We start from the raw sequence: 16,458 nt of genomic DNA on the forward strand, positions 1-16,458 counted from the left end.
TTTCTAGACCCTAGGTCCTTAGAGGAAGGGAGCAGAAGATTATTCATGGGTGCAACTTGTGGCTTAAGCAATGTGTCCTTACCTGTAATTTGTATCCTAAGTAGAGAGGCCTAAGTCGTCTGCAACATTCTTAAAGCACTAGGTCTGCCATTCCTTGGTCTCTCATTCAAGTCTTGCATGATTTCATAAAGCCTCTTGGTCCACCTGTGCAAGGACTGTGAATCTGCCATCAGAGCAGCCTTTAAGATCCTGTTATTTCTTTCTATTAGGTCTGCTTCTGCTGGATTATAGGGTGGGTGAAACTGCCACAGTGTTGTTGTCTTTAGCACATTTCTGCACAATTGCACCTGTGAAATGTGTACCTTGGTCACTCTCGATGACCTCAGGAGTCCTGTCTGACACCAGCAACCTAATTAGAGCTTTAATGGCATAGACTTGGTTTGCCTTTGCTGCAAGATAGGCCAGCTTCAATCCACTCACTGTATCAACACAAGTTAGGGCATATCTGGCTCTCTCAGATTGAGGAAGGGGACCTATATAATCGATTTGACATCTCTGTAATGAGTTGTCCTCTAGTGAGATAGGCAGTTCTTTCTGGCAGAGGTCTTCCTCTAATTTGTGAGCAAGCATCACAGTCTTGATGTGCCCGGACAATATCCAGTAACTGTATGGGTAGCCCCCGTGCTTTAGCTGTTGCCCACATGGTTTTCTGCATGTCATAGATTCCAGTGCAGCCAGTGGGCTATGTCTTCTGCTGATGTACTTCCTAACCATCAGATTTGAGCCTATGTTTCAGCTTGATCTTTGCTCAGTGACTGCAAGGGATGATGTCCAGAGATGTGATAAGCTTGAATTGTCCTGTACCTAAACTCCTTCCATATATCAACTCACATATCTTTGCCTCTAATAGCTCAGACATGGATTACCCAATCCTGAGTGGCCCACTGTGCTATCCAGAGTGTGAGCCCTCAATAGACTTCCCAACTGTCCATGTAGATGTTCAGTGCACTGTCACTTGGCTCTTGAGTTATCACTATCCACACAGCTCGTAGCTTAGTCCACTGGCTACTTTGTCCATTCCCATCTTTGAACCATATTGTTTCAGTTGATGGTAGCTTGCCGCATACTTGGGTTCCCTCTGCTGGATCAATCCATCTGTGCACCAAGAGTCTTCTGGGATAGGATATTTCCCCTCCTGTACAGGACTCTTCTCTGGGCAAGTAACCATTATGTCCTCAGGTGTCTCACTGTGATATGTTACCAGGCCAAGTATCTTCTGCAATTCTTCTTTCAGTGGAGTTGATGACAGTTTCTCTGACTAAGGTAGGTGACCCAGTACACCCCTGTTTGTGATAGGGCCACCCCTGGCTTAGGAATGTGGGTTGGGTTTTTTACCCACCCCTGGATCGGTAAAGCTGTTTTAACAATTACCTCTATAGTCTGAGTTACTTCTACCATCTGCAGTGCAGAATAGGTAGCCAATAGCTGCTTCTCAACCATACTATATCTTGCTTCTTCTCCATATCAAATCAATGACCCAACCCAGTTGGGATTTGAACAGAACTCTGGCTCTGCCACAGCCACCAGCAGAACTCTTCTTGAGTCACATATGCATCTAGTACAGCTAGAAGGGTTGGATTGAATATACCCAGTGCCTGGACCTGTTTAACAGTTGAGAGTGGTTGTTTTTTTTTCTTGCTGGAAGGCTTCTTGTTCTTCTCTACCTCAATCCCGTATTTGGCTTTTTTTTGTTCGTTTGTTAACTGATATAGATGTTTTAGTGCTAAGTGGGGTGTAAAGGATTGATAGTATCCTAATATACCCCAAAACTCCAGCAACTGCTTTGGTTTCATGGGAACCAGGAATGCTTGGATCTTACCTATGACTGTGCTGAGAAAGACCTTAGTCTTACCCAACCAGACAGCACCCAGGAACTTAACTGATAGCCCTTGTCCTTGTACTTTCTGTGGGGTTATAGCCCATCCATTTTCCTGTAAATAAGTAGTTACTGCTGGTACTGCCTTCTCTAATGCCTTGATTGAGTCAGATGTTAGCATTAGATCATTGATGTAGTGGTATATTTTGACATTAGTTGGCAAGCTGGAACAAACCAAGTAATGTGTCACCAGATTATGACAAAAAGTAGGTGAATGCACGTATCCCCGAGGTAAGAGTTGAAAAGTCTACTGCCTGCCTTCCATGTGGATGTGAACTGGTCTTGAGATTCCTTAGCAATTGGAATGCTGAAAAACACATATGCTAGATCCAGAACACAGTGATATGTTTCTATTTCTCTACTTTAGGTATCCATGAGGGAGACAATGTTGGGTATGGCCACATGGATTGGCAGCATAAACTTATTTAGTTCTCTGTATTTTACTGTCATTCGCCATGTACCATCTGACTTCCTGACTGGCCATATGGGGAAGTTGTACGGGCTGGGTACAGGTCTAATGATCCTTCCAGCTCCTGCACACTCTTAGTAATTTCTTCTTACACACCTGGGAATCTATATTGCTTTGCATTTGTGATTTGGCATGGTTGCAGCAAACAAATAGGCTCAATTTTTGCATGACCTCTGCACAACCCAGATGCAATACATCTTTCCCTTAATCTGAACTCTCCCACAGTGGTCTGGAGAGTAGTGAGACCTGACAGGATATCTGTCCCCCATATGTACTCTGGAACTGGGGCAATAGACACCTTGTGCTCCTGGATTGGTAGATGCTCAAATCCCAGTTTCAACCACATTTGGGTTATGGGAATCATCTGTTCCCTGAATCCACCACTATCACTGCCCTAGTGCCTAAAAATTGATTTGGGTCACCATATATAATTGATGTTTCTGTGCCTGTATCTATTAGTGCCATAACCCTTTCCACATTCTTTTGGGTCAAATGAATCTTTATTTCAACACATGGGCTGCAGTCTCCTCTAGAGACTCTAGTCCTGGGGAATTTTGATTCCTCTGTCATGCCATCAGCTCTGTAATCCCCATGTATTTTTCCTCTGACTGTGGCTACTTGGCTACCTTTTTTTAATTATTATTTTCTTTTGTATGAGACTATGAAGTCTTCTAGATCCAATGTGGAATCCATTCTATGAATCTAACTCCTTCCCTTTTAGGGAAGGATTGGAATCTTTGACTGTCTGATAATTGTTTCCATATGTGAGAAACACTCAAAGTCCAAAATTTCAGGTTAGGCAAGGATCTTAGTGATAGTAGTGAAGTTTATTCATTATTGCAATCACAGGCACCCGCCCCCTATTGGCAAGGGAGAAATTGCGCACCAGTCAGTGAAATTCATTCCATTGTATACTCTAAATCTGAAACAGGCAATGCTCTCATGGCACTCACTCATTGGTTGAGCATCTCAGGCTCACGATTTCCCTGATGCTGTTGCTATGATACATTTCCATATAAGGTCCATTACCAATCTGTTGGTTTTTATGTTTTTTACTTTTCCATTGAAATAGTAAGGCAATATTTCCAGGAGTGAGCATGTTCGTTCTGTCCAGTGCTAGGTTCTCTCTCCATCTTGCGTATTTGCCTTATCTTGTGCCTGGCTCAATTCTACCCCAGTCAGAACACTGCAAACCTATAGCCTCTTACTCTGTTCAGCAACTTTCTTAGTGGAAGAAAAACAGCTATTTCACAAGAGGGTTATAAGTTCAGTAAAGATCTATAATACATAGAGAAAATACTGGAAGCTTCTACTGCAAAAACAAAATCTACCTCTCACACATAGTTGTAATAAGACCTGATTAGGCTGTCCATCAGTCTTTTCAAATGAAACTCCTGCTCTAATCAGGTCACCAAACATTTGTTTTCTTGAGACACCGATGGGTCCACTCTGAATTACTTTAGGGGCAGGTCTCCTAGGTTGCGTTGGTGAATGGATTTCCAACTTTTCCACCACCATTTGGACATTGCACCTGACCCATAGGTGCTCTGTTTCCCCCAGACCTGCCACCAATTGGGCAGCCTGTTGTATTATGGCCTCTGAGGACACTAGGGTGGTTCAGTATGGATACCAATACTGATGTGGCAGAGCTTGCTGCAGGATGAGATCCTCATTCCTGATGAAAACTTATTCCGGTTTGGGCTCTCAAAATCCTCCTCATAGATTGCCTCTTTCACACCTAATTCTCAAATTACAAGTCCTCCGTAGTGGAACATAGGCCCATATTTAATGATACATCATTCTTATTTGACCATGTTGTACAGTATGTGGCCATTAACCATCTGATCAATGGATGATTTTCCTTATTATGTTGGACAGCTGCATATAGTCTTTGCCAGAGGGAAGGGTAAGTAGTAATGTGTGCCAGTTTTGAAATTTCCAGTCCAGTCATCACAATGCTTTCTGCCCCCATTTATTATAATTGGGAGCAGCAATGCTGGCATGCTCTCTTTTGGGTTTTTATCTAAACCACTGTACTAGATCCATTAGTTCAGTTGCCATATATGGGTGAGCTGTTACATGTAGCATGGTCAGGGAGGGGGGCCACCCCTGCTAGCCTATCCTGCTTTTTTTGTTTGTTTTTTTGAGTTATAACCAAGCAGATCTCAAAAGGTCTAGCTCTAGTGTAGCCTCAAGATTCAACCTCTTAGTGCTTTCATTTACAGAATCCATTTTATGTGGATTCTTTTATACAGGGTCCCTGGTTTCTTCTAGAGAGATATTCCAGATCTTCTGTAGGGGATTGATTGGATTAGGTTTTATCCCCATCAAAATTGCATCCTGTCTTTCCAGTTTTTCAACATGATCATGCAGTAGTTGATTTTAATAAGTGAGAGTCTCTTCAGTTATGTTCAGCTGGTTCAAGGCCATCAGCAGTGGCCATGCCACCATGGTGGCATCTAGCTGTCATTCTTGAGTAGTGAGTATATTTTTGTTAAGACTATTGAAATGCTCAGCCAGGTCAGCTGGGGATTTCTGGGCATTTCCTCCATCCCACAGGGTGCCCCATTTTTCAACAATAGAAGTTATCTCATGATATGCGGATCCTGAGAATCCTGGGATGTGCCCTAGAAAAACTTCACTCAAAGTTACCCTATCCAAACTATTTCATGATATTGTTCAGAAAAGCCATGGTAAATATTCTAGGAGGCTTATGATGGTATATCTTTAAAGATATTTGACTGCCTGGCTTGCCAAAATGTAAAGTAAACAAAGGATATGACAGAGCCTTTATTTGAGATGTAGGTTCTATAGAACAAGATATCAAAGAAAGAGGAATTAACTCACCCTTCCCAGCAATAGCATGGAAAAAAGGGCAAGCTGAGGAATGCAGCTCGAACTCTGGCACCCAAAGGAAGGAGGTGGGGGGTTGCACACAGACTGTCTGCATACTCGCTCCCAGAAGTACTGCTGAGATGGGGAGAACAGGAGTGGATCTAGGCTTCCCCTGCTCACGTGCTCATGTACTGGTTCAGGCTGTGACTTAAGAATTCCACTGCAATATATCACAAAACATGCCTATTTCAGAGCAGGAGGTCAGATGGGACACCCAAGAGTACCTTGAATGTCAATAGGTGCTTGTGTGAGTAGCTGAATGGGTACTTAGAGCTCAGGTAAGTATAATGAGCTAATTCAGTTGTAGATATCTACGTCTACACCAAGCTCGATCAAAAATTCTAGAAGCTAGATGTTTCTTCAGTGGTTGAAGTGAAGTATAACCACTGCGTAGATTTCTTTAACTTTGTGCCTGTCAGTTAAATTTTGTTGCCTTAACTGGTTTGATGTTCTTTGACTCAACTTGAAACTATTGTGACTATTATTTGGTGTTTTGTTGATGTTAGCAGGCTAGTGATATCAACTGAAGGTGTGTTCTAATGCAGAAGAGATCTATCTTTCATTGTTTTCATTATCACTCCATGAACTTGTGAGTTTAAGAGCTGATAAAATCATTTTTCTTGTTTGGTAAATGTATGTCATCTGTTTTTTAATGTAGATCTCTTGTTGCTTATCAGAAGTCTATGAACATGGCTTATACTTTTATAACACTGTGGAAGTGAAAATAAATGATCTATCAGACCTGAGGCTTTCTTGCTACATACAATGTGGTTTGGATTCAGTGGATAACTGAAGTAATGATGTAATAATAGTTTAAAGACTGGATAAATGAAAAATTCATTTTAAATTTGGCTTACCAGTCTGATTAACATCAAGAAGCAGCTCTCACTTTTCAAACAGTTGTATCTGTATTAAAATAAACTTTTTAGGTAGGTAAGTAATTTTATTATTTTACAAGAGTGTTAAGTAAATGCTCAGAGCTAAAAAAAAAGCATGCAGACCTGTCAGGTCTGATAAACATCTACTGTGGTGTAGAGAGCATCAGCTTGATGTAGCCTTGATCTGGATAAAAACTGACCCACTACTCCTTGTCTTTCTTAAGTACTGAAACAGGTCTGTTTTGTTTTACCAGTTTCATTCAGAGTAATCACAGGACGGAATAATAAACACTGTACAGACTAAAAGCATTCAGAATTACTTTAGTGCTGCTATTTAATAATTATTTTGTGTCAAACATATAAAGAGCATGAGATAAGTTGATTTTAAAATAGGTAGAATAATCAAACTTCTAAACCTCAGCTCGGCTTGTCTGAGCTGACTGTCACATATTGTATTTAATATTATGGCAGCAACTATATCCCTACAGTATCCTTTTTTCTTGGCCAGTTAGTGTGAGTGAAAACACAAATCTACTTTGGCATTCAGAGCTCCCTTAGTATTCCATCAGTGAAGGAGCAGTGTTTTTTGTTTTTTGTTTTTTGTTTTTGTTTTTTTTCCTGTTTAGTCTTTGCTGAAACTGTAAGCCCCAAGAAGATTTGTGTATGTTCTCCGCAGACTTACTTTTACAGTTGCATTAAAATCCATGAAGACACCCATTCTTGGAGTGTACAAAATATCACATTCTTGAAACAATCTGTCCATTTGCCTGCCATGCCAACAACATCTATGATAGTACCACTGGGAATATTTCAGGAACAGGGTAAGTTTTGAAAAACATAATATACCTTATAGTAATTTTTTAAAAACTCATTTCAGCTTGCATTAAAAAAAAAAAAAATACTTTGCCTTAAATTAAATATGCTTGTGAAAATTCACTGCAGCAGAAATTTTTCTCCAGTGTTAAAAGATCACAGAGTAGATTACAGAATCACACAATTGTAGGGGCTGGGAGGGACCTCCAGGGATCAAGTCCAACCCCTCTGCAAAGCAGGCCCCCAGTAGCAGGCTGCACAGGTGGGCATCCAGGTGGGTCTTGAATATCTCCACAAAAGGAGAATTCACAACCTTCTTGGGCAGTCTGTTCCAGTGCTCCATCTCACTTACAGTGAAGAAGTCTCTTTGCATATTGGTGTGGAACTTCCTATGCTTCAATTTATGGCCATTTTCCCCTTTCTTGTCCCCACAGACAACTGTAAAGAGGGGCTGGCCATATCCCTTTATATTACAAATTGATATATTAATTTATATTATATATTAATAAACATTAATAAGATCACCTCTGTGTCTTCCTTTCTTGAGGCTGAACAGACCCAGATAACTCAGCTTTTCCTCATAGGGGAGATGCTCCAAGTCCCTTATCATTTTTTGTGGCCCTCCTCTGGACTCTCTCTAGAAGATCCCTGTCTTTTTTGTACTGGGGAGCCCAGAATTGGATACAGTACTCCAGGTAAGGCCTGACCAGGGCAGAGAAGAGGGGGAGGATCACCTCCCTTGATCTGCTGGCTGCTATCATTTTAATACACCTGTAAAAAGTTTACAGGCTGATTTGGTCCGGTTCTGTGACTAGCGGGCTGGGGGGACACACACCCCTTTGCCCTGGGAAGAGGTAGAGACATGGGCCTAAAAACAAAACAGTGGCAAAGTGGCAACAATCTGAGTAGAAACAAAATAATTTACTAAATAATATATCTGAATGCAAGGTAACACACTATAATGCAACATGATACAATATAATTAGAATTGGAGCTAATAAAATAAAAGAGAGAGTGACTGAAAACCAAAGGCCTTATTCTAATGCTGAAATGAGACATCTAGCTGGGCTGAGCAGAAGAGAAAAGAGAGGAACATCCAGTGATATGAGAACAGTCTTATCTTTCCCTCTGAATGGAAAATGGAAAGAATGCAAAGACCTCTGGGGTATGTAGTATGTAATTCTCTTCTGAGAACCAGGTACCAGGAACTGGAGCATTAGCTCTTTAACGCCCAGTGCACTACATGATGTTATGATATGGAATACTGATAACCAAAAATCATGAAACTATGACAGCATCCCAGGATCCTATTGGCATTCTTGGTCGCCAGGGCACACTGCTGGCTCACAGAAACCCTGTTGTTCACTGGGAAACCCAGATTCTTCTCTGCAAACTCCTCTCCAGTAGGTCATGCTCCAGTCTATTCTGATACTTTTGGTTAGTCCTTCCCAGGTACAAGACACTATACTTGCTTTTGTTAAATCTCATATGGTTTCTTACTGCCCAGCTCTCCAGCCTGTCCAGGTCTTGCTGAATGGCAGCACAGCCTTCAGGTGTGTCAGCCACTCCTCCCAGTTTTCTGTCATGGGCGCACTTGCTGAGGGTAGACACTATCCCCTCAACAAGGCTGCCAATGAAGATATTGAACAAGAATCCAGCAATGACTTCTGGGGAATACTGCTAGTAACAGGTCTCCAACTAGACACTGCACTGCCAGTCACCACCCTCTGAGCTCAGCCAGTCAGTTCTCAGCCCACCTCACCATCCACTCATTATCACACACCTTCTCAGCTTCATTATCAGGATGTCATGGAAGACAGTATCAGAAGCCTTGCTGAAATCAAGGTAGGTGACATCCACTGCTCTCCCCATATCTACCCAGCTGGCGCTGCCATCTCTGAAGGCTACCAGGTTGATCGAGCATGATTTCCCCTTGCTCAGTTGATACTGACTACTCTCAGTGACCTTCTTCTCTTCCAAATGCTTGGAGATGGCAACCAGAACAAGCTGTTCCACTGTCTTTTGAGGGACAAAGGTGAGAGTGACTGGCCTACACTATCCCAGATCCTCCTTCTTGCAATTTCTGAAGAGCAGAGTGACATCGGCTATGCTCCAGTCTTCAGGCACCTTTCCTGTTCTCTGAGACCTCTCAAAGATGAAAGAGAGCAGTTTGGCAATCACCTCTGCCAGCTTGGAAGAAGTGCTGTTTAAATGTTGCTCAGCTCTCATGGGCTCCTTACCTTCTAACATTCTAGTCCATGAGATACTTCCAAGTAGGCTCCAGAAAAGGTTGGTGTTGGCTCTCTGAAAGTCCAGGGTAACAATCCTACTTTCTGCCTTACTTCTTCCACTTATGTTCTTGAACTCCACCATCTCACGATTGCTGCATCCCAAGCTGCCCCTAAACTTCATATCCCTAATGAACCCCTCCATGTTGGATGGGACAAGGTCCAGAAGCACCCCCTGCCTAGTTGGCTCTTCTACCGCCTGAGTCAGAAAATTACCTTCAGCATATTGCAGGAACTGACTGGAACACATGTGTCTGGCTGTGTTGCTAACCCAACAGATATCTGGATGATTAGAATCCCCCATGAGAACCAGTGCATGGGATTGCGAGGCTACTTCCAGGTGCTTGTAGAAGGCCTCATTGACTTCATCCTTCTGATTGGATGACCTGTAGTACATTCCCTCAACAGTGTTACCTATGCCAGTCTGCCCCTTATTTCTCTCCCACAAGCTCTCCATACTGTCTTCACCCTCTCGAAGGTGGAACTTGATACATACTAGTTGCTCTCTCACGTAAAGCGCAAGTTCTCCACCTTGCTTCCCAGCTTGTCTTTCCTAAACAGGATGTAGTTCTCTATGACACCATTCCAGTCATGCGAGCTGTCCCACCACATCTCTGTGATTGGCATGAAGTCACAGCCTTGTGACTGTACACACATCTCCATTTCCTCCTGTTTATTTCCAGTGCTGCACACTTTGGCATACAGGAACTTCAGGGAAGCAGTAGGTGCAGTTACCCCTAGAGATAGTTTTAGTCTGGATATCAGCAATATAACCTCCTCTGAGGAGCCCTCACATTACTCTATGGGGCCATTCAGGTTTTTCCCTGCAATCTCCAACAGTGACAACATCCCTCAGTCCTTCTCTGTCACATCTAACTCCCCTCCCTTCCTATCGAGCATAGTTTAAATCCCTGAGAGCTTGCTCCCCAGGACACTTATGGCCCACGAAGATCTGATGGAAAAGTTTGTATCTGTATTTTTGAGTCTTATTCAACAATATGAATAGCTCAGCAATCTCTATGTCCTGAAGAAATCTGCAGCTGAAATGTTGGTCTGGCTTCCATATGAGAATTTGGCCGAGTTTCCAAGTGTGAGATTAAAGGTCAGTGGCTCATTCCTGTAGAGTCCTTGTTCAGTATTCATTCTTCTTCTCTTTCCAATTCCAAATTCTGATCCATTTTGCGGGGAGAAGCAAGAAAGAGGGAACGGAATTGCGATGTAATCTCAACTCTGGCAAAGTTATAAAACTGCATTCAACATCAATGAAGTATCTTGTAGTGACTTTACAGTGTATAAGGATGGGGGTCTCTGAATGGTACTTAGCAGGTGTTAATATCAACCACATCCATGTGAGTCCCAAGAGACCACGCATTTATTTCACTTTTGGAGAAGAAAACTGGGCACATCTACTTAGTGACATGTGCTCTTGCAGCTTCTTGGTTTGCTGCCTGCTGCATGTATCGAGACTGACAGGAAAAAATTGTGCTGGGGACATCCTGAAGAAAGAGAGATCTGAAGGCAGCTGTGCTGGTGGGGTAAGTCTACTCCTTCTTCCCAGATTTTCTCTTTTATTTGAAGCTTATGTTTTATGGTTTGGGAGAAGCACAAAAGTGGAATGTAGATGGAGCATCTGAGTGCATGTAGTAGTACTAAATCCCTGATGGACTGACTCTGAGCCAGTTGATAATCACCAACTAATCTCTCTGCTGGCAGATTTTGCCTGGATTACAAGGGCGTATGCTTCTGTGCCAGGACACACATGATGCACTTGTGCTGAGGGCCTCAGTGTTTATGTCAGAGTGCAGGCCAAGGAGTTGACAGTAGTGCTTGACTTCAGAGTAGATATATATACAGATTATCTTATGTCACCATAACAGTGCTGATGTATTTGAGGCTGTGAGGTTTCAGACAGGTAGGTTTAGGTACAGCCACACTTTGTTACGTTTCACCTGAATGTATATGTATATGTATAATTGGGATATAGTCAAGCCTATTGCTTTTAATATTGTTTGTCCACATATGCAAAGCCATAAGGACAGTGACAGGTAAATAGTGCCAGGCACACTCTATGCATTTGTAGTTCAATAGAACTGTTTTGTCTGGCTGCTAAGAAACCATTTACAAGGCCCTTTAAAACACCTATTTACCAGCATAAGAGGCCTGATATTAGGCCATAGTTTTCCCTACCATGTAATTCACAAGCTACTGCCACTTGCAGTAGGGAATGAGTGGACACAGGATAGTGGGAGACACTTCCAAAGGGGGTATGGATACTCGTAGACATAGCCGTATATGACAATTCAAAGGAGAAACGTCCTTTTCTCAGTACCAAGAAAAGAAACTTGGAAAAAGCCATCATCTATTTTCAAGTGTGGTAGAACTAGGGTATATTAACATAGATTGTTAAAAGTAACTGCAGTAAAGTGTTTTCTAGGTAAACTAAGTACTTCCAAGTATAACTGAAAAGCTCTCACTACCACAGGAAAGAAGGGTAGAGAAGAAATATTATTTTATGTGTGAGTATTACATTTTATTAAAACATATGCAATAGAGCAACTAATATAAATTGGACCTGAGAAAGCCAAATAACAAACATAGCACAGTTAACATCTCTGGAACTTCAAGAGCGATTAATTAATCCTAAATTGCCTGGTAGCATGGAGAATCTATTAGGATGCCTACAGAAAACTGCAGTTATGGCACCTACATCACTTTGGTAAAGACCATGATTGATTTTCCCACATGGTAGAGAGAACTCCTGGATCTTATATTTTGAATACAGCAAGTTGGAGTTTTTTGTTTTGTTTTTGCTGGTAAAATATCAACAAAACTTTGAAGACTGGAAATAGAAGATAAACAAATAGCTTAACATTGCAAGGGATGTCTTTCTTTTCCTTCTTGAAACATGGCTGTAATCATGGTTCAAGATTTTAAATTCTATTGAGAATGAATTATGAGGACTGCTCCGAAAGTAATGCCTCCTACTTTATTATGTTCATCAGTGATGTCAGAGGCAGATGGTGGCAATATGGCAGCAGAGGTTGAACTTTCCTGCCAGTTCCATTAAGTTTTATTGCCGTGCAACAGACAGCAGCAGAGGGGTAGTTTGACAAAATGTTGTTTGATGTAGAAATGTCTATGAAGAAAAGGTGTAGAATTGAATTCCTTCATGTGGAAAAAATTGCACTATCAATGTTGCTGAGCATTTATGGAGACTAAGCAGTAGATGTCAGCACAGTGAGGCAGTAGGTGGTGGATTTCAGCAGTGGTGACAGAAGCATCAGGCCACCTCTGCTGGTGCAGGCTTTTATGAATGTAGCATGTGGGCTCTTGTTCATTGCTGGCAAAAAATACATAGCTAATGGTGTTGACTGTGTTGAAAAATAGTGTTTTGTAGCTGAAAATTTGCTCTATAAACACTGTTATTGTGCTCTTTGTATCTGTTGTCGTTTCCATGGAAATATGTAAGAGGCATTATTTTCAGAGTGATCTACATATTTTCTGTTCAGTAGCTGTAGCCTCAAGCCTTTTTCAGGGACAGTCAAGGGTAGGATAAATGGGGCTGAACTTGGGTATACTAATTCTGGTTTCTTTCCAAAACTTGTGATAGCTTTAAATTGTCAGAAAATTCAAGAATTCTACAACTACATCCTTGAAAGTGGAGGTAGGTAGAGATGAACACTTCAGTAGCAATTTCCATGAGAACAGCATGATCATGAAAAATAAAACTAAAATGAACCTGTAGCTCTTATGTGCCTACATTTTTTCACTGGGTGGATTTTCATTTTTCCTTAAACTTCATTTAAAACTTCAAATTTTCTCAGGGACATCTACCTAGATTGCAATAAAGGTGTTGGAGAGCTGGCTGTATTAGGGAACTCTCAGAAGCTTTCTGTTCAACCTTCAAAGAGCTCTGACAGAATGACACAAAAGATGGGCTCAGAATTGCATCTTAACTCCAGAATATTATGGAAAATTATTTTCTTTAAATGCATGTGTAAAAATGCATATGTTGTGGGAAAACCAAGTAGACTGAGTAGAACTGATACTTTGAGATTTAAACTTGCTGTGATGCCAATATAACCTATTCTCAAACAACAACAACAAAAAGCAATATTGCATTGTGTTTGAGATTTGTCACTTTACAGTTAGGAGACCTCAGGTCTTCAATAGCTATGGGTTCAGTTGGGCAAATCTCTGTGGAATCCGCAGAGTTAAATGTCTCAAATTACCACAAAGGTGAATGGCAGGTCTAATGTAAGGGGTATGGGGAATAGGGAAAGAGCATGGGGCATAGTGTGTAGGATATAAAATGTTTCAGGATTTGAATTCTAGAAGTCTAACTTGGAGTTCAGGATGTCAGATAGGTTGTTAAATACAGAATTGGAATATTAAAATGCTCTTAACATGGTCTGTAAATTCCATAGAACAAGAATAGTCAAAGATGTGTAGTTTTAGAAGGAATGGGGATTAGTAGAGTAGTGTGGGACAGGAATGGCATTTAAAAAAAGGATGCCCTGAGGCTCATGGATTCATGAGGAAGACAGCAACTAAAATTCAGTAGAGGACTTCAATGGGTCTAAAACAGTGAGAGGCACTTGAGTCTGAAGAGAGATAACAAAGAAGTTTAGCAGAGCAGTAACCACCTTGAGGGAATGGGAGGAATGCAAGAATGAGGACTAGGGTGGTTTTGTTTCCTGCATTTTTGTGGATTAGGGATGAGGCAGGATTGGGATGAGGTAGTGTGAAAGAATACTGAGCTCTCTCTTCCTGAAGAAATGAAGAGCAGTTTTAGCAGAGGGAAGATTTTTGTAATTTTACAGCAAAACAACATGCTTTTAAGAGAATCTGCTGTATAAGTAGATATAAAAATGAGACAGTGGAGAATTTCAGATGTCCTGAGTATTGTGGGACATGAAGAAAGTAACATTAGTGATGGAAAAAATCTATTATTTAGCCATAAAAACTTAAACTCTTGAAGATCCAGAAACTGCTTGCTTTGTTCTGCAGATTCCTGCTGTAGATGTCTTGAACCACATCTTCCTTCAGGCATGCAGCCTGTGATGAGGACTCCAGTCATCCTCACAGACAGGAAAGATCTCTTTTCCTGGTGTTTTGCAAAGCAGTCTTTGGGATGCTACATCTCTAATACTAGTGCAGAGCTATGGCCTCTTAGAAGTATGTCACATGAAACCAAGGACAGGAGAAGAGCTGCAAGGTTGCTTTGTATTATCATGCAATATCAGTTTTCTGCCAGTGAGCGTGCAACAGAGAGCAGGCTAAAGGGAAGTGATTAAATAAACCTGCCCAATAGTTTGTGAGATGTGCCAACTTAGGCTATGTGTTGCTTCTGAGGCCTGAGGATGGAACTGTGGCCCCTGGACCACTCTCCACCACCAGTCACACTTCTCTACCTCCTTGCAGAAGGGCACAGGGCCCTCCTTCTACATGTGTGCATAGAAACTGCTGAAGCTGTGACGTCTGCTGGTTGCCTACAATATATACATGATGATATCAAGCTAAATACTTTGAGGTGAGAAGACAGAGTTGGCCCCTTTTGGGTAAGAGTTTAGCAAGTATTGAAAAGTCAGAGCCTTATAAACAGAATTTGATGATGGACTCTAATGAAGGGAGTGGGAGACCATTCAGACATATCTGCATTTTGCCTCAAGAGTCAATACTGCCCTGTTGAAAGTGACAAAATATTTGTAAAAATTTGTATTTTCTTTGATTTCTGAATCTTCATTTCATAATTAAATTTATGTTGAAGCATTCCTTAATGAATGATTAAAAATTGGCATCTCCCAGGTAGACACAGAGTGTATAGAGGATACGGAAATTCCTTATTTTCTCTCAGATCTAGCTGGTGAGGGACCTATCGCTGAGAAGAATTGCTTGCTCAGACTTAGTACAATCTTCTCCAAGACTGCCAAGCACACTGTATCTTCTTGCTGTCAAGAGTATTAATTCTGTTGTTTTCTGCTTGTTCACAATGTTCAAACCTTTCTGTAAGATCTTTAGTTAACGTAGGGCACTGAAAACTGATAGTACTGCTGAATAGGTCTGGAAAACTTTCAGATATCGAGAAATTTGCCCTTTCAACTTATGAAGTAGTTCTTATTGGTTGTCTGTACTTGACTGTTCAGTTTGCACTGGTACTTGATATAGTTTCTGGCTTTCCAACTGATACGCAAATGTAATGAGACAAAACAAAACTGTAGAAAATCTTTGTAAATGAGAACATCATTTGTTTTCAGGGGGATTCTGAAGCCTAGAATTGAATTTACTGTTCCTAATAATGCATTTTTGACCACTCGTTACATAAAAAGTTACAAATATGCACAGACCATATTTTCTTATTAAGATACCAACAAGTATAAGAAATACTTTGTTTCATGTTTTTACTATTTGCTCAGCTGTATGAATTACTGGATATTCTGTCAATGAGTATTAAATGGAGAGATCCTTTGACTTTTAGCATTAATATGTCCATCTTTTTGGAGCATTTGGAGTTGAACATAAAATGGTTCTCTATTTCTTTTCTTTTGTTTCAGTTTCTAAAAAATTCAATCTTGGATGACTGTGGCTACCTCTGCCAGCTGGTGGATCAAAGCTGAAGTGAATGAGGAACGAGGGTACAGTTCTGTAGGCCCTGCTTCTTTTGTGGATATGCAGATTATTTGTCTGGCCATCACAAAGGGATATATGTCCCTTTAGCTTTTCAAAATGCTGCATTAGTTTCTTCTGTTTGAACATATGAGGTATTATGTTTTGCTCCCAGACATGGTGGGCTTTGAACATATCAGTGTAGATCTCAGCTTTTCAGTTTTTCAAATACTTGCGTAGATTAGAAACAGTTTCTGAGCAGACGCCCTTGTCTTGTTAAAGAACAAGAAACTTAGCAAATCAGTCATCTATACTGCCAAAGCAATCTTGCATGCTGATTAACACACCTTTCTGAGCTCCAAACTCGGAAAAGCAACAGACAGACTTGTTGATCACAGGAGCAGCATTAACACACTATATAGTTAAAAATCTCAAACAGTAAGATTAAGTAGCCATTTTGCTTTGAGTTCTAAGTGTTTCTTCTGCTTCCAGCCTGGCCTTGTAATCCTCCAGCCACTATAAGATCCCCCTGGAGCCTTCTCTTCTCCAGCCTGAAGAGCCCCAACTCAGCCT

This window comes from Meleagris gallopavo, chromosome 1 (genome assembly GCF_000146605.3).
Source record: "Meleagris gallopavo isolate NT-WF06-2002-E0010 breed Aviagen turkey brand Nicholas breeding stock chromosome 1, Turkey_5.1, whole genome shotgun sequence".
Lineage (NCBI taxonomy): Eukaryota > Metazoa > Chordata > Aves > Galliformes > Phasianidae > Meleagris > Meleagris gallopavo.